We start from the raw sequence: 23747 nt of genomic DNA on the forward strand, positions 1-23747 counted from the left end.
GTTTGGCATACTTATATGTGTTGAAATAGAGAAAATTTCAGGTCCAAATTAGGGTTTTATCATTTTGACTCATTATCTTAAGTTAAGGAGAAGTATTATAAGAACTTGATTTTCACATATTTGAACTACATGACTAAGAATGTTAGGGCACTTCAACCAAGACGTGGTACTTTAAAAGAACTCTCCATTAGGGGCTTCCTTGGTGGCGCAGTGGTTGAGAGTCCGCCTGCCGATGCAGGGGACACGGGTTCGTGCCCCGGTTCGGGAAGATCCCATATGCCACGGAGCGGCTGGGCCCGTGAGCCATGGCCACTGAGCCTGTGCGTCCGGAGCCTGTGCTCTGCAACGGGAGAGGCCACAACAGTGAAAGGCCTGCATACTGCAAAAAAAAAAAAAGAACTCTCCATTAAAATGAAACATTCTTTGGAGGTTAATAATGGTATTACTAATACTTTTAGGTTTTGCTTGTAATGTGTAAAATGTTATTAGCTATAAAGGAAAAATATACAATGGGTTAATTTTTGATCTTATCAAATGAGTTTATTTGATCAAGAAGTAAGTGAATCATACTAACAGGCTACAAAGTTGTGTTTACCTGTAATATAATATGTTTCATAAACACAGAATGAGAATTTAGAGATTCTGTGCCAGGTAGGGTAAGGTAAGCTACAGTAACAAATATACAAAAAATGTTACAGACTTAAGCAAAAGACAGTGTATTTCTCTCTTATCTAATAGTAGAAGGCTGATGTTCCAAGTCAGTGAGAAAAGATGTGTATTTGTAGCAGTTGTAGTGTTGGGATGGGGGTTCTTGCATTTTTGCATTCATTTCGAGTCCCAGACTAATAGAAACTCTTCAGTCTTCAACACATGGCCTCTCTATTCTAGGTAACGGCAACAACAACGAAAAAAGAAGGAGGGTTTAGAACATGTAAGAGTGCTCACAGATTTTAAAGGTCTGTTCTAGAGGTAGGCACATACCACTCCCTTCCCATTACTTTGATTGTAACTGAGTTTTGTAGCCACATCTAGCTGCAGTAAAGGTCAGGATGGTAGTGTTTGTAGTGTGCCCAGGTGAAAAACAGGAGAAACACAGAAAAGCAAAAACAAGAAAAAACAATATGCATGACTAATTTCTGGATGCACGTTTGCTTTCTTTATGTCCATGGATCCTAAATACTTGAAGAGAGACTATTTAGTTTCCTCATAAACATGATCTGTTCTCCTTCTTTTTAGAATACTATACAACAGGCCTTTTAGCTCTTACACGTGTGCGTATGCACACGTAGATTGATTCTGTACTTGGAACAAGCCAAAAGCGGTATTTGAAAGGTAAATTTTCTGACCCTAGGGTAGCGGTTTGGTTTCCTCTTGAACAATCAGCTGTGCTACATCATGCCAGGTAAAGACATGAAGACAGGGAAGGTCGCAGGAGTGGGAGAGGCTGCAGGATGCGACAGCGGAAAGGAGTAGCCCATTACTCAATCACTTGTGCTATAAGTGCAGTCACAGCTCAGACTGGTTTCCCCTCTTGTGAAAAAGGGTGCTGCCAAACAGTAGAAACAAGGGACTTCTGGGCAATTAGGAGCCCAAGACAGAGTAAAAGCAGGCAAGAGGACTTCCATCATCTTACAGCCATGGCCGCCTTCAGGCCTGCTTCTAGAGCTTCTCCGTCCTTTGCAGAAGGGTGTACTGTACGAGGCACCAAGGTTTCTGACTGAGCATAGTTAGATTTCAAGCACTTAACCATCTACTCCTGGATTATCTTTCAAGAATCCTCACACTTTTTTTTGTTTACATCTTTATTAGAGTATAATTGCTTTACAATGGTGTGTTAGTTTCTGCTTTATAACAAAGTGAATCAGTTATACATATACATATGTTCCCATATCTCTTCCCTCTTGCGTCTCCCTCCCTCCCACCCTCCATATCCCACCCCTCTAGGTGGTCACAAAGGACCGAGCTGATCTCCCTGTGCTATGCGGCTGCTTCCCACTAGCTATCTACCTTACATTTGGTAGTGTGCACTTTGAAGAATCTTCCTTCCGTATTCTGTTTTGCAGTCCTTGGAAGTATTATACCACATGTTCGGAACACTCTCCTTTTTCTACCTCTACCACACTCACAAATCTATTCAGCTGATAATTGTTTTCTTCAGATCCCAGTGCCCTTGACTCCCTGAACATCCTAGACTGAATTAGCTCTCCCAAGTTGGGGTTACTCCCTTAGCAATCTGTACTTCCCCTTTTAGACAGATGCTGCACGTCTGTTGATCTGTTAAATGCTTGCCTCGCCCTATTAAACTGTAAACTCCCTGTGGACGAGGAGTATCCACGTTACACCACCCAGGGCAGAGCACAGCCCTTGGCATTTGTAGGTGCCAGTAAATAGGGTGAAAAATGTTTTATTATGTATCTTCCAATACGTACCATATATCAGTCAACCCTTATCATAGACCATTCACATAACTGAAGCAATTATTTTAACCTTAGAGTCCCTACACTAATTCCAGAAAATTGTTAGGGCTCAGAATTGAAGATATCCTACTTCATTCTGAAATCAAGTGTTTCCTGTGTTTATTTCAGTTGACCAAGCACCTGCCTGGTCAAGATTGTAGCACACCGTAGATTATCTTGCTAGTGTATGTTTTCACCATAAAGGGTTACAAGCATGTGAATGGACATTGCAGGTCCATCCCTATAAGCAAAACAAAGTAATTTAAAACAAATATTCCATCTCTGGATCAGTAGATTCGTGTGTTCAAAAGATTTCACAGAACCATAAAGGTAAGGTGTTAGGATAGCAGTATTTTCCAAAGTTACAGAAGGGTGTGACATATCATAGTAGTTAAGAACATAGATTCTAGAATCAGATCATGAAGGTTCAAATCTCAGTTCCATTGCCTGTGTGACTTTGGGGGAGTTATGTAGCTTCTCTGTGTACCTACTTCCTCACTGGTGGTAAAAAGGAATGCAAATAATATCTTTTATATAGATTATATCATACATACTTTGTTCCTTCTCCAATTCCTCCTTTTTCATTTGCTTATTAATTTTCAGAAGAATTGTACAGAAATATTATTTAGTTTGGGAAGCATCAACAGAACATGATTTCTGAAATTGTGTAGTCAATCGGCCATCGAAATAAGAACTCTACTGACTTATAAATTCAATACTATTTTTGTTAGATTACACTCAAGTAATGGTTGTATATACTGCAAAGCTTAAACCAATACCATGACTGTATTATTTTTAAAAGCTACCCTATAGAAACTAAAACTTAAGCCTGAGATAGTTCATCAAGACTATGTTCTTATTCTCAAATGGAGTAATGTTGAAAAATACTAATTATATCCAATCATAGCTTTAGTATCTCAAATTAAGAAAATTGTATCACCAAGCAACATTTTGCTTTGTGCAATTTAGGTTTTTCCTGATAAATGCTGATCCATTCTACTTGAATCAAACCTGTAGACACTACTTACAAAATATAATATTATTCAAAGAATCTTTTAAAAATGAAAGGGAAAAAAAATTAGGCAGCATGTAAGAAAAGCCACTCTTAGTACCAACCAGAAAATGTCATGTGTGAGATGATGTGTGTAAGAATTAAAAGACTATGTTGCAGGCAGAATGAGCCAGCTTTGGACACGGGTCACAGCAGAGTGGCTCTGTTCTACTGTGCTGACACATGGGCCAGTGACATAATTTGCCGATTGTCAAAATATTGCCTCTTAGTTTATTTATGATTGTATGTAGCACTATTCTGTGGAAGCATTTAATATTATTTTGAATGCTCTAGAGTTTTCCTGTAGGATTTATATGTATTGCATAGAATTTGGCTATTGTAATTATAACCCTAAAGTCAATTGCAACATTCCTTTAAACTTAGCATCTGTAGCCTGGCTACACTGTGTAGAATATCATTCTGGCTATATTTTTTAGTCTAGATGACCAATTATAATTATTCCACAGCATGCCACCATTGTGATCAATTTATCCAGGTCTGCTTATGAAAGAAATAGCTGATCATGGCGGGGGGGGGGTGGATTTTATACTGTAAATTCGGAAAATGTTTCTTCCTGAGAACCTAGGAACAGAGAGATATTTGGCTTAATAGTGTATAAATAACATTGGAAAATATAATTACTAAGATAAAATATCAATATTATATTCCCCAAATTTATCAGCCATTTTACAGTACAGACACTATCACCTGTGTCTTACAGTCCAGACCTAAGATTTCTATATCAAATATTGAAAACCAGAGTAATATTTTCACAGTTTCAAATCCATTGGCTGCAGGGGAGTGGAACTATCCATGGTCCCTAATCTGTTCTCGTGACTGAAATGCCTCATGGACTCCGTTTACTTAGTAAGACACAATACAGTACTGTGCTCACAGCACAAATCTGCCACTTACTTGTTGTAGCTTTGGGTAAATATAATAATATATAAATATAATAAAATATAATGTTAACTGTAGTACAGTGCCTATATCACAGAATTCTGAGGATTAAATAAGCACATACTTAGAAAGCATTTACCACATGCCTAATAAGAGCTTACTGATTAATAAATTTTAAGTATTAATATTTTAAACATGAAAAATATATTAATTCCTCTTTACTAGTATTCTTTCCACAAAACTCATACTCCTGAGTACTAAGTGATAGTCTCTTAAATAACAGATTTATATGTGCAAATGTTTTAGCTAAATTAATGATGAAATAAAAATATAGGCAAAGTAAAATTTCAGGTAAAAAAATTTCAAGAGCAGTTATATGATGTATTTTAAGTAATTTCACTTTTAAGCAAAAATCAATTTACTTTTCTGTTTTTAAGTGTAACACTTAAAACATTAACAGTTCTCTTTTTAAAGGATTAGATTAACTCATAATAAGCATTTAGAATTCCCTGTAAACTAATTACTATTTAATAGAATGATCTTAACTTTATTACATTATAACTAAGCAAAGATGCACATTCCCAAGAACTCTTAATATTAACAGAGTGTGCAGCTGTCAAGTATTTTTTGAAACGGCAATCAAAATAACTGAGAAACTAATTTTTATGGATGACATAATCCAAATGCTGAAATGCACTAGGACGTTCTCTGCATATTCTAGAGTTTAATGACCAGTCTCATCTTCATTCACCATTTTTCAACTACTTATGCTTAAAAGGATAGAAGTAGTTCTAAAATCATCTTTCATACAAACACAGTATATACCTCTACAAAGCAGAAGAGCTGTAGGAAATGCAAATGTAATACATTTCCTGAGCAAAACATTAGTCCCTTACTTCTGATATTTCTTCACAGCTTTACCTTTGAAAGGTACTGCCAATTGCAAATCAGCAAACTGTGTGAAATCTTTCTCAGTGGAAGTGCACCAAGTTTAACAATTATTAAAGTTAGATAAAATTAAATACAACAAAGCTGTGTGAAAAACAGAATGAGATATCTTTTTTATAAGTACATTTATTGGGTGCAGATAACATATTGAAATTAATTTTTTGGCCCTTTCTGTTTGGAATAAAGAGCATCACTAACTTTGGGATACTGAAGGATCAAATGTTACCATGCCAAATGATCAAAATGATCTCCTTATCCAGCAATTAATAGCCTCATTTAACACAAAAACATTTTACTGGAATGAAAAAAACCTGTTTGATATTTTTCATTTATAGATAACGACATCCTTCGATGGCAATGTTAACTTTGTTCTTTACATTACATTTTAATATATATCATGAGCAAATGCAAGTCATTTCAGAAGACAGTTTTGAGTCATTTTCAGGATCCATAATGATTTTTTATTAGTTGATTTGTGTATGCAAAACTTCCATCTAGTCACCTCAGTTAGAAACATCTTTCTTTTATGGACTAGGTTTGAGTTAGAGGCTTTTTTGTGATTTTAAATCTAGTGCTTTCAGGTAAAGGAACTTGTCAACCAAACATAAATATTTTTAAATTTATTATCACAGAGCATTCATATATTAAACTAGGTGAAGAGGTGAGATGTTTTACCCCAACCTCAGAATTTGGGGTTTCTTCTGAGCGGTCCCAGCTCATCCCCACCCTCTTCTACTTCGAGTAAGGTAATGAAAGTATTCAAGTTCGCAGCTTACTCCCTTCTGATTAGTTCAAAATGCGTTCCCCATCATTATTTTCCCTGTTCAACAATCTGTTCAATTCCAGGATTGTGACAATGGTGTTTTCTCTTACGGAGCCATTGTGCTACTGAATTAATGTTTGTTACATACTTGGAGATTCTTGGATGTTAGATGATATTCTGGTGCCAAGTACATTATTATTTCATTAAAATTAATGCCAGGATGAAACATAATGTGGAAGGTCATGGCCTGGAAATTATTTCGTCTTAGCAAATGCAAAGGATATATTTGTTTGGCAGCTTTCTGAGTACAGTGTAAGCAGGTGGCCACCAGCAAACTGATACATAGAAGAGAAATATTTCACCCAGATAATTTAGATTTTAATTGAATTATTTACAAAGTATACAAAGTCTGGATTTCATTTGCAAAGTGGAGATTTAGATCAATTACTTTGTGAGATGACAAATAGAAACCTGTAAGGAAAAAAAAAGTTTCAAATTAAATCACCAAAAAACACTTAATGTAGTGAAAGAGTATGAGCCTATGGTCAAGAAGATGGGCTTGAATCCAGGGTCTGTCAATGTTGAAGCTGCTTGACACACAGAATAGATCTGTCTTCTTCACTCCTGCATTCCTGCAGATAAAACTTATTCGGCACTTATTAGGGACTCAAAATCTATTTGTAAATGAATAAATGTGTGCATGACTTTGGGTAAGACGTTATAATGCAAATCTTTACTACAAAGCATTATGAAAATTAACTTGGATAATAGATATAAATGCTTTGTAAGTATAATAGGACATAAATATTAATAAAATAGTCTATTGTTCTAAACCTTTTTATATAACATCTCCATAGGATTAAAAATAAACAAATCTGCTGACTTAGATAAGGATGTTTTTTATTTACCCTCTCTACTTTAAATTTCCTCCTTTCAGTTTTAACTCAAGTCTAGAACCAGCCATACCCTATGTTCCTGACACCACAAAACATGAAACAACACAGATTAATTTATAAAACATCAATTATAAAATTCTGAAATCCACTAATATTTATCTTATAAGACATGGAAAATATAGCAAAGGGTAAAGAATACATTTTAAATAAACTCTAGTACGACTACTTGGAGAAGATAATCACTGGCATTTTTCTTTACTCTGGTGCACACACATACACACACTCACAGACACATGTAAATACATAAACGCATGCATGCTGCATTTTCATTTCCTGTTCTGAATCATTAAATATTCCTCAAAATATTATTTTGAGTGGCTACTAAATATATATTACTATTTGTTTAAAAATTAATAGTTTATCATCTCTCCAGTGTTTAATTAAAATAAATAATAGTGTGATAAAATGCATATGTGTAAAACTTCACAACCATAGCTTTTTATTTCCTGAACATAGATCAATTGATGAATTTTTGTTTAAAAGAGCATTAATAATAATTTAATGTTCTGATACAAAATGTGCAATAGCCCTCAAGAGTGTAAAAATTACACTGCCCTCAGCAGTTCCCTCGTACTTAAGCTTATTGCTTGTTTATAGTTCATACTTTCTGACATATATGTCCATATTCTTTGCCCATTTTAGTGTTGTGCTTGATGCTTTTTATTCGGTTTATAATGAATTATATGTAAAATGTAGAACATGCTTTTTGTGTAATAAAAACATTAATTATTTGTCATATATTTTCCCACTTGGAACAAAATTGCTTAGGCAGGAACATCCCCAGAGTGTTAGAGGGAGAGGAAAGCGGCCACTTGAGTGGAAAGGAATGAAGCAGATAATTTTAAAACATGATGTCTGAAGTGGGGGACTGAGGGCATATGGGCCTTGCAGGAAATGTAAGATCATTAGCATTAACTTGAAGTAAAACGGGGAGCTATTGCAGGGTTTTGAGGAGAGGAGTCACTTAGCTTTTTAAAACATGACTTGACTCTGGCTACTGTCTTTTTTTTTTTGTAATTTTTATTGGAGTATAGCTGATTTACAATGTTGAGTTAGTTTCAGGTGTACAGCAAAGTGAATCAGTGATACATGCACATATATCCACTCTTTTTTAGCTTCTTTTCCCATAGAAGCCATTACAGAGTATTGAGTAGAGTTCCCTGTGCTATACAGTAGGTCTTTATTAGTTATCTGTTTGGCTACTGTCTTGAGAATAGCTTGTGAAGGAGGCAAAGTAAAAACAGAAAGACAAGTTAGGAAATATTATAGAAATCAGAGGAGAGATAATGTAACCTTTTAGACTACGAGAGAAGTAGTGAAGGTGGTCAGAAAAAATCAGGTTCTGGAAATATTTTAAAGGTATTGCTGAAAGGATCATTGATTAGACGTTTATTCTGATGTGATGTTGGCGATTATATATACAAGTCTGGATTTCAGGAGAAAAATCTGAGTTGGAGATGTAAATCTTAGAATTGCCGGCACAGAAGTAGTACTTAAAGCGCTGGGAATGAATGAGATCCCAAAGGGAACATAGGAGAACATGCAGTGAGCTTTGGGCCACTTTAACGCTGAAAGGAAAGAAAGGAGGGAAGAGACAGCAAAGGAAGCTGTAAAAGGGGTGAAAAGTGAGGTATGAGGAAAGTCAGGAAAAATGGAAGAAGGTGAGTCAAAGAGAAGAGCTTGGGCAGCTGTGACAAATACTAATCGCATGTCAGGTGTGCCACTGATTTAACAATGTGGATGCCATGACCACGGTGTCTGTGGAGCAAAAGCCTAATTGCACTGGGTTTAAGTGAGAATTGGAGTGGAGGAAAGGAGGGTAGACAAGTTATTTTTACTGTAAAATGGGAGGGAAACAATGGGTAAATAGCAGGCAGGGAAAGTGGGTTCAAGTGAAACTTTATATTTTATTTCATACCTAGAATGGGAGCAATACAGTCTACCCATAAGCTAATGAGAAGTACCTAGTAGAGAGCAGGCATTTGAATGTGTCAATTAAAAAAGCAAGATTCCATATATATGGAATCTAAAGAAAAAAACGTGGTTCTGAAGAACCTAGGGGCAGGACAGGAATAAAGACGTAGACGTAGAGAATGGACTTGAGGACACGGGGAGGGGGAAGGGTAAGCTGGGACGAAGTGAGAGAGTAGCATGGACATATATACACTACTAAATATAAAATAGATAGCTAGTGGGAGCACAGGGAGATCAGCTGCATAGCACAGGGAGATCAGCTCGGTGCTCTGTGACCACCTAGTGGAGTGGGATAGGGAGGGTGGGAGGGAGACGCAAGAGAGAGGAGATATGGGGATATATTTATATGTATAGCTGATTCACTTTGTTATACAGCAGAAACTAACACACCACTGTAAAGCAATTATACTCTAATAAAGGTGTTAAAAAAATGGCAGTATGAAATTTAGCGCAGATGTATAGAATTTGGTTTTACATAGGAATAAGAATAACGCCCTTTGAGCCATGAAGTCGGGGCAAATGCTGTAGGTGTGTAGAAATGGTAATGGGAGTCTGTGGAAATTGTGTTCTCACAGTGTCTGATCCTTATTCCTTGTTCATGTTTTTTCTTGAGTGAACATTCTAATTTTTGATATATTGAATCTTACTAATCTTTTCTTATAGGATTTGCAGTTTTCACATCTTTCATTAAAACATCTTCCCTTACTCGATATGATTAAGATATATTCCTATACAGTTCACCCTTGAACAACACAGGTCTGAAGAGCATGGATCTAATTATATGCCGATTTTTTTTTTCAGTAAATATATACTGTAGGACTACAACATCCACAGTTGGTTGAATCTGTGGATGTGGAACCACAGATGCAGAGAGCCGACTGTAAAAATCTACATGGATTTTCGGTGGCACAGGACATCAGCTCCCCTAACCACCCCCCATGTTTGTTGTTCAAGGATCAACTGCACTTTATTCCATAAATTTTGCTTTTTACATTTAATTCTTTAATCTACCTGGATTGCACTTTTAGATTAATAAGTATAAAAGGTAGAAGAAACGTTAGTAATCTAATTTGAATTTTAAATACTAAAAATGTGTTTGGGGGATAATATACAAATACTGTCTCATAATAATACATTATGCCGTTTCATTTATTGTGGTTTATTTTCTTTTAATAAAGTCCTACACATATGTTGTTAGTTATTTTAGGTACTTAATTGTCTGTGTTAGTACAGTAGGTAGTATACTTTTTAAAAGTTATTTAAGTATCTGCTTAAAGTACTGACCTTGGAAGAATAAATCAGGAAGCATCTATATTTTCATCCAACAGCTGCCCTTAAACTGTTTAATCTCCTTCCCTCCTCCCCCGCCCCTTGAATAGCTCCTGAGACAAAAGCCATCCCTTTCAGAACACTTTCAGTGACAATTACAAAACAAATTTTATCTCAGTAATTACAACTCACTATTCAGTATTAAAATGATGGTTCTAATAGTTCAATTGAAAATTTAAATCTCTCAGGTCATAGATTTTCCCTTCCCCTACCTCAGGGCTGACTTATGCCTTGGAGACCTGGAATAGAAGATTCTTTTACTGTTCCTTCCTTGTTCATTACTTTCCCAACCTCTCTGCAACTTCTGGGTTTCCCTTCCCTCTCCAAAGTAAGGGTGGTGTCAAAGCAAAGATTTCATTGGACAAAGTTAAACAGGCAAGGAAGATTTATTCAAGACTATTGCAATAGGGAAGAGAGGCCAGAGCCCAGTCTAAAATAAAGGGCTGGAGAGTTTTTAAGACCTGGAGTTGGGGAGTCTTAGGCCACCTGTGTTTGCTAATTGGCTTTGCCCAAGGGAAGAGTAAACTTTCTCTTCTCTTCATAAGAGGAAAGAGTTTTACAACTTGGAGCAAGGCTCCCACTGAAGTCAGGCTCCGTCCTCCCACAGAGAGACCGGGAGATAGTTGCTCTATCTTCCTTGATGATTACATTTTGAAGGTTGGCTCCCAGATCCTTGAGAAAGACAGTTTAGGTTGTAAAACTGGCAAGAGGCTTTTAAAAAGATTTACATGTCAACGTGGCAGGGGAAGAATTTACAAGTACACTTTTACTAAAGTAAATGTTTTAAGTGAAGGGAGGTCAGGGCCTTGAGTCAGGAAGAAACTTGTCTAAAATTTAATCGAGCTGAGGGGGAGATTAAGGCCATCTTGCTCAGGGGGTGCACGTTGCTCTTCCCTTTCTTTTGCCTTAGCCAAAATTTAAAGACAATAGGAAAATCCCTTTTTCATTTGTAACTTTTTCTAATTGTTTATGCTGGTGTTTAGAAATAAAACTGATTTGTGTAAATTGCCTTTGTATTAGTCCAGGAAACATATGGACCTCTTTTTTTTAAATTGTTTCTAATCAAGTCTCTTGGGTTTCGTAGGTAATTATCTTGCCAGCAAATTATGACAGTTTTCCTTATTTGAGATTAATATTTCTTTTTTTTTTTTCTTTTTGTCTTCAAATATTTCTTTTTTCATTTGATTTTTTACTTTCTGTGCTTACCAGCGCCTCCCTTATGATGTTCAATATATGCAGTGATGGAAGGCATTCTTTTCTTATGCCTGACTTTAAAGAGAATGCTACTAATATCTCACCTTTAAGAATGAAATCTGATGTAAGGTATTTGGTAGCATTCTACTGAAGAAGACAATACCTTTATATTTTTATTTTATTAAGAGCTTTTACCTAGAGATTACTTTTACAAAGGGATTTGCTCCCATTTTCGTAGGTTTGGAAATATTTATAAATTTAATATGTTTAAAGTTAGCAATGTTTTTGTTCTCTATGCTTTTTTTCTTTTAGCTATTTATATATTTTTTATTTGGAGATGAAATAGAAATTCACTGATGCTTCAAGTAATTTTTAAATGTTATCTTTTACTTATAAATATTTAGTGCCTCTGGAATTAATGTTGGTGAATGCTGTGCCATAGTGCTCTAGTAATTTTCCTTATATGTGACATCATTAGAATTATCTAGAACATGTGCTGTTATGATTTGTTTCTTGACACAATTCTTTATAATACAATGGTGGATATCATACTGTGGAGCCTGAATACTCAGGTTCAGGATCTAGCTGCTCTACCTTTGCCTTTGTGTCTCTGGTGGATATTTAACCCCTTAGTGCCTAGTTTACTCATCTGTAAAGTTGAGGTAAGAATAGAAGTATGGCAGGGAAAATTCTAAAGATGTTCCCCAAGGATTCTCACCTCCCAGTTATTCCATCAAATGCTAACCTAGATACTGCTCTGAAGGGACTTTGCAGATGAATTAAGGTTACAGAGAGATTATCCTGAATTATCCAGGTGGGGTTAATGTAATTACCAGAGCCCTTAAAAGCAGAAAAGGAAGAAAGGAGGAGGAAGGTGGTCAAAGATATTTGGCTAAAGAAGCAGCAGAAGAGAGATGCAGTTTCAGGGAAAGTCAGAGAGATTCTGGGTATAAGAAGGACTCATTCCATGCTTGCTGGCTCTGAAAATGGGAAAAGAGGCCACACACATGTTATGGAATGTGGGCAGCCTCTAGAAGCTGAAAATGATACCTGGCTGAGAGCCAGCAAGGAAATGGAGACCTCAGTCCTACAACCACAAGGAAATTAATTTGGCCAACAATCCGAATGAATTTGGAGGTGGATTCTTCTCCAGAACCACCAGTAAGGAACACAGCCCCAAGACACCTTGATTTTAGGCTGGCAAAAGTCTTGTTTGACATCTGACATATAGAAACTGTGGATAACACATCTTTGTTGTTTTAAGCCACTAAATTTGAGGTAATCTGTCATGGCAGCAACAGAAAACTAATACCAGTGCATACATGAAAGAATTACTATGCATGTTAAATGAGTTCATTTGTGTAAAATGCTAATAATAATACCTAGCTGGTATTAAGTGATATGTAAATTCTGACTGTTATTAAGCTACACCTATATTATTTCATTCACTCAGATCAGATCTTATTTATTATAGTGTTATAATACATATTAATATCTGGTATAAAATTACTGATATTATTTTTCTTTTAAAATATGTCCTTGGATATTCTCATTCATTTATCCTTCCTCATTCTGTCAAATTTAAATCACCATTGGAATTTCTATTACATGTATACATTTGAGTCTATCAATACATTTTTACTGATAAAATCATATATTTTATAACCAGATTGTTATATGCTTAGTATGTTTCTGCTTTCTCAAGAATTACTTTTGCTGTTTCTCTCACTCTGATATCCATGTTTATATTACCTGAAGTCAGCTTTCCTTTCATTTTCAAGGATACATGTTATATTTTGTTTCATTTCATTCTCTTTTTTGTATCTGTTATTTATTGCTGTCATATTGTTAATACCCCATATTTAATATACTAATGCTCTCTCATTCTAAATATGTCTTTATTCTCTAGATTATAAGTGACAGTCCTACAGTTTTCCTCTATAATACTGATTCTAATTTATATAGTTTTCATTCAAAAATAAATCAAGTTTTAGGAACTTTTTAGTTTTCCTTATAATATTTTCATATCCCAATGAGATTCCTCTTCCTCCCTTTCTCTCACTCTGTTCTTCATTTTTATCAAAACTTTTGATTTCATTGTGTTATCTCATCTTTTATCTACTCTTTATGGTCAGCATTTTCTTGAATTTTAAAGAATACACAATTATATTTTTCATATTTATCTTCATTGCTATTTTACTTTTTATGTTGACTTTTTATCGGTTTAATTACAAAATTCAGGTGTTCTTTGTTTCCCAATCTTAAATGGAAAGGGCTCCAGGGTGGCTTAGGTTTTGATATAAATAGCATGGGTAAATTATTTCTGCTCTCCTAATTCTTTGAGTCAGAAAATAATCTGGATTGTAAAATATGTGTACCCAACTGCCTGCTGTTTAACATTTCACATCTCACATGATTCTTCTGAAATTAAAGGGCTTTCATTTTTTCAATGATAGGAATTTATTACTGGAATATTTGAAGCAGGATGCGATCCTTTCCTTTTCAGAAACAGTACATGAGCCACTGTAACCCATAACATACCAACACTCCAGCTTTTTCCGTCTCTGTCCTGCCCTATGATGGACTTCTCATCCTAGGGTGTAACAGGTCACTGGATGTCAAACTCAGCCCTGAAATGGAAATAAATGAGAACAAGAGCAGTTAGTGTAGTCACACTCTTGGGGAAGAAAACAGAAAGCTACTCCTATAAGGTGTATTCATGTATATTTTGGGTAGATAAAGGAATAGATATTTCCCCCTTCTAGTCTGGGAAGATTTGTTTGCTTTGCGATTGGTTGGAAATCTGCCATCATCTTCTTAAAGCTTTTCATTTTTTGCTTTAGGGTCTCATCTCTGTTATGGTTCAGAACTGTTTCTTTAGGGACCTGGCAAATCCTTGACCAGTGTTCACAGTTTTTAGTGTTATAACTTTGTATCTCTTGCTGTGTTTTCATGGGCATTTCAATGGGAATTTCGTAGCCTCAACTAGCAGTCGTTATTTCAAATTGTACTCAAATTTTTCTTTGTTTTTGCTATATGTTTCATCAAACGGTAGTTAGCAGAAAATCATGTGAGATTTTGGCAATAGATTGACTGCTGGTCTTTCCTTGTGAGGCTGAAATTTGGGGTACTATTTTGTATCTTTAAAGTATTTGAAATATTTTATGAAAACTGGGCAATGCAGTGTTTGGTAGCAGCTTATTTGATAATCATAAAAACGAAAATGTGATGAATAAGAAAAATGAAACTGAAATTCAGAATTTAAGGTAACTCATCCTTCCATCTATTTTCAAATTATTTGTTCACAAAAAGAAGATATTTTTGACATACTGCCATGTTTAGTCATAGTTTTCAGGAGAGAAGTCCTTTATGTGTTATGTGTCAGTAATAAACCAGCGTAACTTTTTTTTTTTTAAGATGTTCGGGGTAGGAGTTTATTAATTTATTTATTTTTGCTGTGTTGCGTCTTCATTTCTGTGCGAGGGCTTTCTCTAGTTGTGGCAAGCGGGGGCCACTCTTCATCACAGTGCGCGGGCCTCTCGCTATCGCGGCCTCTCTTGTTGCGGAGCACAGGCTCCAGACGCGCAGGCTCAGTAGTTGTGGCTCACGGGCCTGGTTGCTCCGCAGCATGTGGGATCCTCCCAGACCAGGGCTCGAACCCGTGTCCCCTGCATTAGCAGGCAGATTCTCAACCACTGCGCCACCAGGGAAGCCCCAACCAACATAACTTGATGGATAATGATATGAATGTCCACAGGCTGTGTCTTATTTTGGTGATGTTTTTCCAGTGCAATGCAACCACATAATAAAATTCTATATGTATGCCGACTAGGAGACTACATGTTATTAAACTCATTTTGAACAGCTGACATCAAGAAAGTCTCAAATGTTCTGACCTGTTTTAAGTAAGTCACAAAGATATTTCTCTCCCAATTTCTCAGTTCCTATTATTGTTTTTCTATCTTATTCTTTTGAAGATAATTGACTTTCATGCCTCCTTTCATCTTTTTAAAAGCTGAATGAGAGCCTTTAAAAAAAGCAGACTGGGTAAAAAAAAGAGAGAGAGAGAAAAAATGCTTCAAAGAAACAGTAAAGCATGATTTGAAACTGTCACAGCACTGGGAGCTGCTGAAAGACAGAAATGTACTCAGGCTTATGGAGAGCTGCCTGCATGGACCACGACTCCTCCAGTAACTCCTTTGGAGACTTATAAGCAGCGATGCATTCACTAAATCACAGCTTTGAACCCCAGTCAAAGAAGTGTCTCTCCTTCAGTGCAGCACTGCCAGTATTTGGCATCCACTTGGCTAGCTTTTGACCCTTTCCTCTAAGACAGACCTCTTATTTATATCATGCACTCCTGTCTTAGCCCTGCTCCTCTCTCTAAAATCACAAACAAAGGAAGGGAAAAAGGAAATATATCAGGATTTTTGATGGGAGGAACCATTCAGTGCTCTCTCCTTCTCTTTGCTCAACTCATACCCAGTCCAAGTCACAACCACAGGATATAGACATGAAATGTTATTAACCACCTGGAAAATATACAGTAGCCATATAAATAAACAGAAGATGAAGTAGATTTGTTTTCATGCCCATAGAGCATGATCTTTTTTATCTACTGATAAGCAACAGGAAGCTGAGCACACAGGGCTTTAAGTAACCACCACTTTATGTTTTGTGAGGCATAACTATGGGCACAGGCACACAGGTGATTCTTCTGTTCCATTGGGCATCAGCTCCTCAGTAATCATATTTTTCTGGCACCTAGATTGATCTGGATGGTCTGAGATGATTTTACTCATCTGTCTGGCAACCTTGGGAAGGAAGGAAAGGCTGAAGGCTGAGCTCAGCTAGACCCCTCTGTGATGTAGTCGTAGGGCCTCTCCAAGTGATCTCCCCAGCCAAGTAGTTGGACATCATCCATGGTGACTCAGACTTCCAAGAGACTAAGATAGTACTTGCTACATGTTTTAGAGCTTAAGCACAGAGTGTCACCCTTATTCATCAAAGCAGTCTTGAGCCAGCCCAGATTCAAGGAAAATAAGAATATACTGCAGCTCTCAACAAAAGGGGAATTAAAGAATTTGTGGCATCCTGTTACCATCTCAGGACACCATATATTTTCAGGGCTTAATAATAATATATGGAATAGTTAGTGTCCTTCAGGTTAGTTCCCCATGTGTACACTAGGCTCAGTTCAGTGCTTGTTAATGCAGTGCTGCAGGTGACAGACAGGAATTCACATTTCAGTACAGTCACTCTGTACTGTGTGTGTGCACACACATGCAAGCAAGTCTCCCCTCCCCCCCGCAATCATCTATGGTACAGAGTAAATTTGAGGCAGCTAGACTGAGTTCCAAAGCATTTTAAAGTGGTATGCAATAACAGTCAAAGAAGATCATTTCTCTCTAGGGAACAATATGTCATAAGCACCGTACATTCAGCAGTGGGTGGGTTAATCACGTGTTATTTTAAAATTATAAATGAAAATCAAATTGCCAGTGGTTGATGAACCGAGGCATAACTTCTCTGAGCTCATCATCTGCTCTATCTTTAGGCAAAGACATTGGTGGTGAAGGCTGCAAAACGAGAGCTAGTAAAGTGGAAAGTGGTAAATCATGATAAAAAGAAGAAAATAGAGTATTCTTGTCTACCTGACTATAATAGAATAGAATTATTCAAAGGAAAAAAAGAGGGAGGGAAACGTGAAAGAGAAGGATGAAAGCAAGCGGAGGAGAGGAAAAATACAAAAAGGGAAAAGAGGTAGAGAAGGAAACACTTCTCTAAAGAAGAGGTAGAGAAAGGAAACACTTCTCCTAGATACTTTCTTCATCTCAGATACAAATAATTTGTGTCCTGCCGAGTATCCACCAACACAAAATACGCTTTGCTGCCATGACGGCTATCCCCAGGTAAATTATTTTAAGCTGCTTATTAACTACTAAAAGGGAAGAATTGCTTTGTTTACTTCATGGCCTTTCAAGTACTTGACATAATGTTAGGAATTGTGTACATATTAAAGCCAGGTTACATGAAAGAAAGATAATTCAATCTAAACATATGCCCAGGTTGGGATATAATGAATGGATCACAGGTATTGGCTTTATTATTACATTAAATGTACCACTTTATATCACCTTTGTAGATATCAAAGTAAAGCAATGAAAAGAATATTAAAGCAATTAGATATTTTGTCTTAATAACTAGATATTTCATCCTAATAACTAGATAAAAGGTCCTTTTCACTTCCTTGATAAAAACTTGCAAACTTGGTTAAGGATATGTCTAAGATGGGAAGGTAAGTATTAGCATATATCTAATGAACATCACACTTATATTTAGAACTAGTCTTTTTTTTCCCATAATGCACAGTTTCCCATATTCATCACAATGCCTATGACATACACAAAACCATCATTGCCCTGTGGCATAACACTACCCATTACTGTAGCAAAATTGTGACTTGTTTTCAGGCCTCTCTTAGGAATCTAGAGTGAGGTTGCCATCTTAAGAAAGGCTATTCTAAGAATCTCAGGTCATTAAAAACAAATCTACACAGATTTGTTTTGGGATTCCAAAGGCATCTTCAGCTGAACATAAAGAACACCTTGTGAGTGTAGATTAAGAAATACATCACCTCTAATTATACATTATTTCTCTTTTATAATGTATCATATAAATATATAAATTTTAGGAACATACACATCAAAATCTTATGCAAACCTAAGAATGTAGCTTGACAAGTATTAGTGTGAAATTATATGTCTAATAGAAATGATTCCTGGCAAATAGTTATCTTGTTTATATGACCATGATTTTGTACTTGTTTTGTCAGTTTCTGGAATCAGTTGTATATAAATATTTTAAATAATCTTCATGTGAAACTATCAAGTTATAAGGGCTTTATAGAAACACTATTTACTATAGAATTTAACTAGAGCCTCTACTTCTCGTGTGTGAGTGTGTGTATGTGTGTGTGTGTGTAGTATATGTAGTAATTTCCTTGGAATGCCTCAGGGTTTATTAGTGCTATAATATTATACACCTTATCAGTGGTTCAAAATGTTTATCCAAGGCAATCTGCATCATATATTTCAAAGAAGAAGAAACAAGAAAGACTATATTTATATAGCACTGTTGTTCTAGTAAAGCTATTCCTGGAAGGAAGGGTCTCTACTATTTATTTAGAAATTTATGATTTTTCAATATTTATTGTTTCAGAGAAAAGCAAAAGAAGACAGAAATTTCTTTAACTTATTATACATACTTCTCATAAATGTATCTTCTCCAAAATTCCCTATTATTTGTATATAAGAAATACACTTTATATAGGGTATTTCTGAAACTGTGTGTTTTGGGCATGCTTACCCCTACCAAGCACCAACTTCAACAGAATTATCACTGTATTTAAAGCTTTCCTCAACCAGTTTCAATTGCAGAACATTCTCGATTAAATTTGAGAAAAATTCAAATACCTTTTTTTCTCCCCTAAACTCTGCAGCTAACTCACTATCAAAATTTAAATATGTGGGAGAAAAATGTATGCAGAAATGGCTTGATAGCAAATATGAAAATTAAAGTACTAATATAATAACTTCAAGATATTTAAATTAATGCTTAAATTAAGTCCATGCATATACACTTTGGACAGATAAGGTAGTGCATATTTCGTATCTGGTGTTATGGTACGTGCTGGAGATTTAATAATTATACATATGCTCTGTACGCAGTTTATGAGATTTCCTAAGAGAAAAGATATATCCAAGTTGAATCAAAGTATATTCTTTGGTGACATGAACTATTTCTAATATTATTCTTTAATTCTAAAAGAGTAATAGTTTTTGCAGGTTACATCAAGAATCAAAACAAATGGTAAAATTAAATCACTACTCCTCTCAAAGTCAGAAGAGTTTAATTATCACTTAATCGAAGATATAATCCACTAATCATTCTACATTATCCTTGACACATAAAAATTCAACTGTTTAATTCAAGAGCAGTCTTTCTTTTTTTTTTTTTTTTTTTTGGCTACCTATAGGGGAAAGTTCTTACTTAAAATGAACAAAAACCTGCTGGTTGTCATTCCCAGGTTCGTGGGGGAGGGGAGTGTAGACAACTTAACTATCTAAATCCTAAATATTTTATTATCTATATCTCTTAAGTATATAATCATTTGCTTTTTATTTTAACATCTTTCTTTCCCACTGGAATATAATTTCCACAAGAGTAAGGATTTTCTTTTGTTGACTGCTGTTTTCCAAACATTTAGAACAGATCTTTCCCACTAAAGGTGTTCCATAAATAATAGATGAATAGATAAACAGATACAGTATCACAAGTATAAAGTAGAATGTGGCAGATGCTGTTGAAGAAGCAGCACATTGCCTTGGGCCATGTGAGTTCACCTGTTGCTACAGACTTTTTCCAACATGCTGACCGCATCTGTCTCCCTTCACTGCCTGAGGGCTTTCTCCAGAACCAAGGGAGCTTACTCCCCACCCTCAGATGAATTCTGTAGTGTGGTGGATTTATCACCCTTGAGAGCAGTGCTCCACCAATGCAGGATGAGAGTTAGTAGATAAATGCTAGAGTCTACCTTCCCTCGGGCAAAACAATTCTGGGAGTTTTTCCACAATAGTTTTCAGACCTTCCCCACACCCCGGGAGGATTGATTGAGCCTTAGTTGTCCTGAATTAGGAAGAGAACAAATTTGGGAGTCATCAAAATGCTACATTAAAATAACTTGTTCAGTACTTAAACAAAAAGTACTAATAGATTTCAGGTATGTTTTGTGCAGCAACGTGCATCATCTTTAGACTTTATGTCAGTGCCTGTCACCCTGCCATTCCTAAGTGCCCTTTTGGGTTTAAATTGTAGAGAAGAAGGCATCTTATACAAAACATAGAGTTATCATTTCATATTTAACAGTTATCTTTCCCAAAGCTTAAATAATTATATTTCAACACAGTTAAAACAATGAAATCTTTAATCTTGTATATTTCTTATCAACAAGGATTTCCAGACTTTGTGTATAAACATTACAAATATCATTTTGAATATTAGTTGTTTTCAGTGAGTTCAACTATGTTTGATTTTTGAAATATCTCTTCTTGAAAAGATAAACTTTAAAAAAGTGATGTGGAGTAACTCATTTTAACTTAAAATGAGGAACATCAAAACTGACATGTTTTTGCATATATATAACTTAGTGGTACTTATTGCTATTTGGTGTGTTTATTTTGTGTGATTTTGTAAAATAATGTATAATGAGATCTGTCTTTTCCATTATCAAAAACATATTATTAACTAACCCACGTGATGAAAAGTGAAGAGGGATTCTACATTTGGTGACAGATTCTATCTTAACATTTCTTTATGTATATGCTACGTAAGAAGGTACTATTAAAATGACTATGCCTTGTTGCTAAATCAAATGACCATAATGGGTTCAAGCCCCATAATACAGTGTCTGAAAAAAACAAAGTCTATTTTTCTGTACTAGTTCTAAAGACAATTCTGTTCTACACGGATATTCGGAGACTCAGATATCTTCCATCATTTTGCAGCCACATCCCGCAAACCATTTTCATGTCTCAAAGCTGTATCACCGTTGGTTCTAATTATTATGTCCTTCTTGAGGACTAAACACAGAAGTAGAAACATCTCTTCTGCTCACATTCCACTGACAATCACTTAGTCATACAGACACACTTCACCTCAACGGAAGTGAGACATAGAGTTTAACCATGTTACCAGAAAGAAGGGAGGACAGTTTTTGGAGGACCACTCACTATTCCCTAAGGAAATGGTTAGGGCTTAGTCGCTTATAAGTATAAAACCATTTCATATAATTAGAATTCTTGAGATTGGTATAAGTTTAAAAGACAATATATATTGTATTCATCCCCACTGGGTTTGCTTAACAAGTGATGTTTGACCAGTTCTTATGAACAAGAATTTTAATTTCTAATATACAACTCAAATCTAGTTTATGACATAATTTAATATAATATTGATGTAAAGTAATCAGTAACCTGTCACATTCAAGGAAGTTTAGAAGCACAACATCTCATGGAGGCATGTATAACTGCTTGAACATATATTTACTTCAGAATTATTACAGAATCATTCTGATTCATAACCATTGCTAGATTTTTTTTTTTTTGCAAAAGCTGAGATTTAGAAATTGCAATTATTGCACACATTCCTCCCTGGTTATAAAATTAATGGCACTGAGCCCATGCTCAGCAAAGACAGCTTCATTTTTCAGTGATCTTATGTGTACATTAATAACATAACAAATAAAAATCCCAAACCCTCTCCTATTACTGCTCCTTAGAGAGATGAAAATGCCTAGTAATTTCATCTTTCAACACAGCATAATATAAAGTTGGTGAAATTGATTAGCCAAACAAACAATATTGTTAGAAACATTTACCTGATCTGGATATTATCATAAACTTTAAATATCTATCAGTATAATTATGATTATTATTTAATAATAATTGTCTCAGCCTTTCAGAGTTTCAGAAACAAGCTTCTTTGCACTGTTCTATTATGTGGAGATTGAAAACTATATAAAATTGATGATTTATGTACAAAACCATTAGCATTAATTTTACAAAACAAGGCCCAAATGAGTCAACTTCATAATAGTTTCATCTAGCTTAGTGAAATACATTTCAATAGTACTTATTTTTGAAAGAAAGTAGGCTAATGGCCAGGACATAAAAATGCAAGGGTATTTATCTAGTTTACTAGGTATGTATGTAGATTTACTAGGTATGTAGATTGTATTATTTAATCATGATTCTGCTTCCTCATGCCATGGTTTAATATGGAAAAAAAATATTTTTCCACTGACTTTTGCCTTGGCCAGGTAATTTTTTTTCCACCAGTAGAAGGTGGATAGAACAGAGTTCGCCAGTACCAAGCAGAGGTTTTCAGAGACGTTTTGTGTTTTCTTTCACCACTCCAGTTTTTCTGTCTTCTACTATGAGAACATGTCTTATATAAGATACACTCCTTCATCCTGGTTCTCAAAGCAAGGAGACATGTGAAGCAGTAGTTCACCCAACTTGCATCCTACATCCAAGTCTAGCAGAGAAGCCCCATAGAGCTCTCAGGAGGAGTCATGACAAATTGTTAAACACGAAAGCAGGATAGAAATGCAAGGCATTGTAAATGTCAGTGTTGTCAGCTGAATGTTATGCACGATTATAACAAAACCAAACTAATACAGAAATTGATACCAGATGTAGAATGCTGCCACAACAAAACAAAGTATGTGGCACTGACATAACATAACATAACACTGACACTTTCAGGAAAACCGCATGTCCCACATGAGAGGTACTCCCTTAGTTTGTGTCCCACAGTGAGGAGGCATGTGGAACAGACTTAATCCTAATACTCACCCTGTGGCCCATCTCAGCAGAATCTAGCAGAGGTAATCTCAGCAAATCCCAGTAAATGTATCTAAGTAAAGAAGCAGTCAAAAAATGCATAGCTCTAATGTGCAATTAACAAATGAAAGTTGCCCGTAACCCACTGAGTTTCAAGCTTCTTTATTAATCAGCACTATCACAGCAAAACCTGATGAATTATCCTAAAATGCAGTCCCTAGTTTACTTGTTTGTCATTATCAGCTTTGTGAACTTAAAGAAAAATAAACAACGTGAGTTGTGAGTTTCAATTTTATTCAGGGTCTTGCTGAGGACTGTAGCCAGGGAGACAGCCTCTCAGTAGCTCTGAGAGAACTGCTCTGAAAAGGCAGGGGAGAGGACCGCTGATGTATGGTTTCTGGCTGAGGAATACGTGTATCCAAGCATACACGTATTAGTAAATTAGCATACACGTTCTTAGTAAAAGATTACCACTAGTCACAAAGAACAGGTATCTCAAGTTGGTGCTTTTTAGTGTATGGGAAGATGCAAGTATGTGGGTTCATTAAATTCTCCCTGAGATACACATCTCACTATTTGTGGGGCCTGTTTTTCTAAAGCACAGAATGCCTCATCCTGTTTGTCATCCTGAATCCCTTTGATGGTGCACTGCGGGTCAGCAACTGCACAGGTTACCACTCACTCCTTCTTCCTTGCTTACCCCTTAGTCATCACTTTTACTTTATTTTGACCATTTTTTCTTAGAAAGTACATTGTTTCCTGACAGTATTT

The 23747-nt window shown here is 35.7% G+C and overlaps 1 long non-coding RNA gene across 7 annotated transcripts in view; it reads right to left on the reverse strand.

Annotated features, from left to right (window-relative positions):
* Positions 1-587: 587 nt before the first annotated feature.
* The window catches only part of LOC137229235 (uncharacterized), a 133614-nt gene continuing 110454 nt past the window's right edge, over positions 588-23747 (reverse strand). For 2 of the 7 annotated variants that reach the window (XR_010945602.1, XR_010945603.1), the window contains exons 5-6: positions 14113-14201; positions 609-4089 (exon numbers count right to left, since the gene is read on the reverse strand). This is a non-coding gene — a long non-coding RNA (uncharacterized lncRNA). Of the gene's footprint in view, positions 4090-4280; positions 6793-14108; positions 14202-23747 lie in introns of those variants that run through there. The other 5 variants (XR_010945600.1, XR_010945599.1, XR_010945601.1 and 2 more) reach the window with 4 other exon arrangements.

The sequence above is a fragment of the Pseudorca crassidens genome, chromosome 8 (genome assembly GCF_039906515.1).
Source record: "Pseudorca crassidens isolate mPseCra1 chromosome 8, mPseCra1.hap1, whole genome shotgun sequence".
Classification (NCBI taxonomy): domain Eukaryota; kingdom Metazoa; phylum Chordata; class Mammalia; order Artiodactyla; family Delphinidae; genus Pseudorca; species Pseudorca crassidens.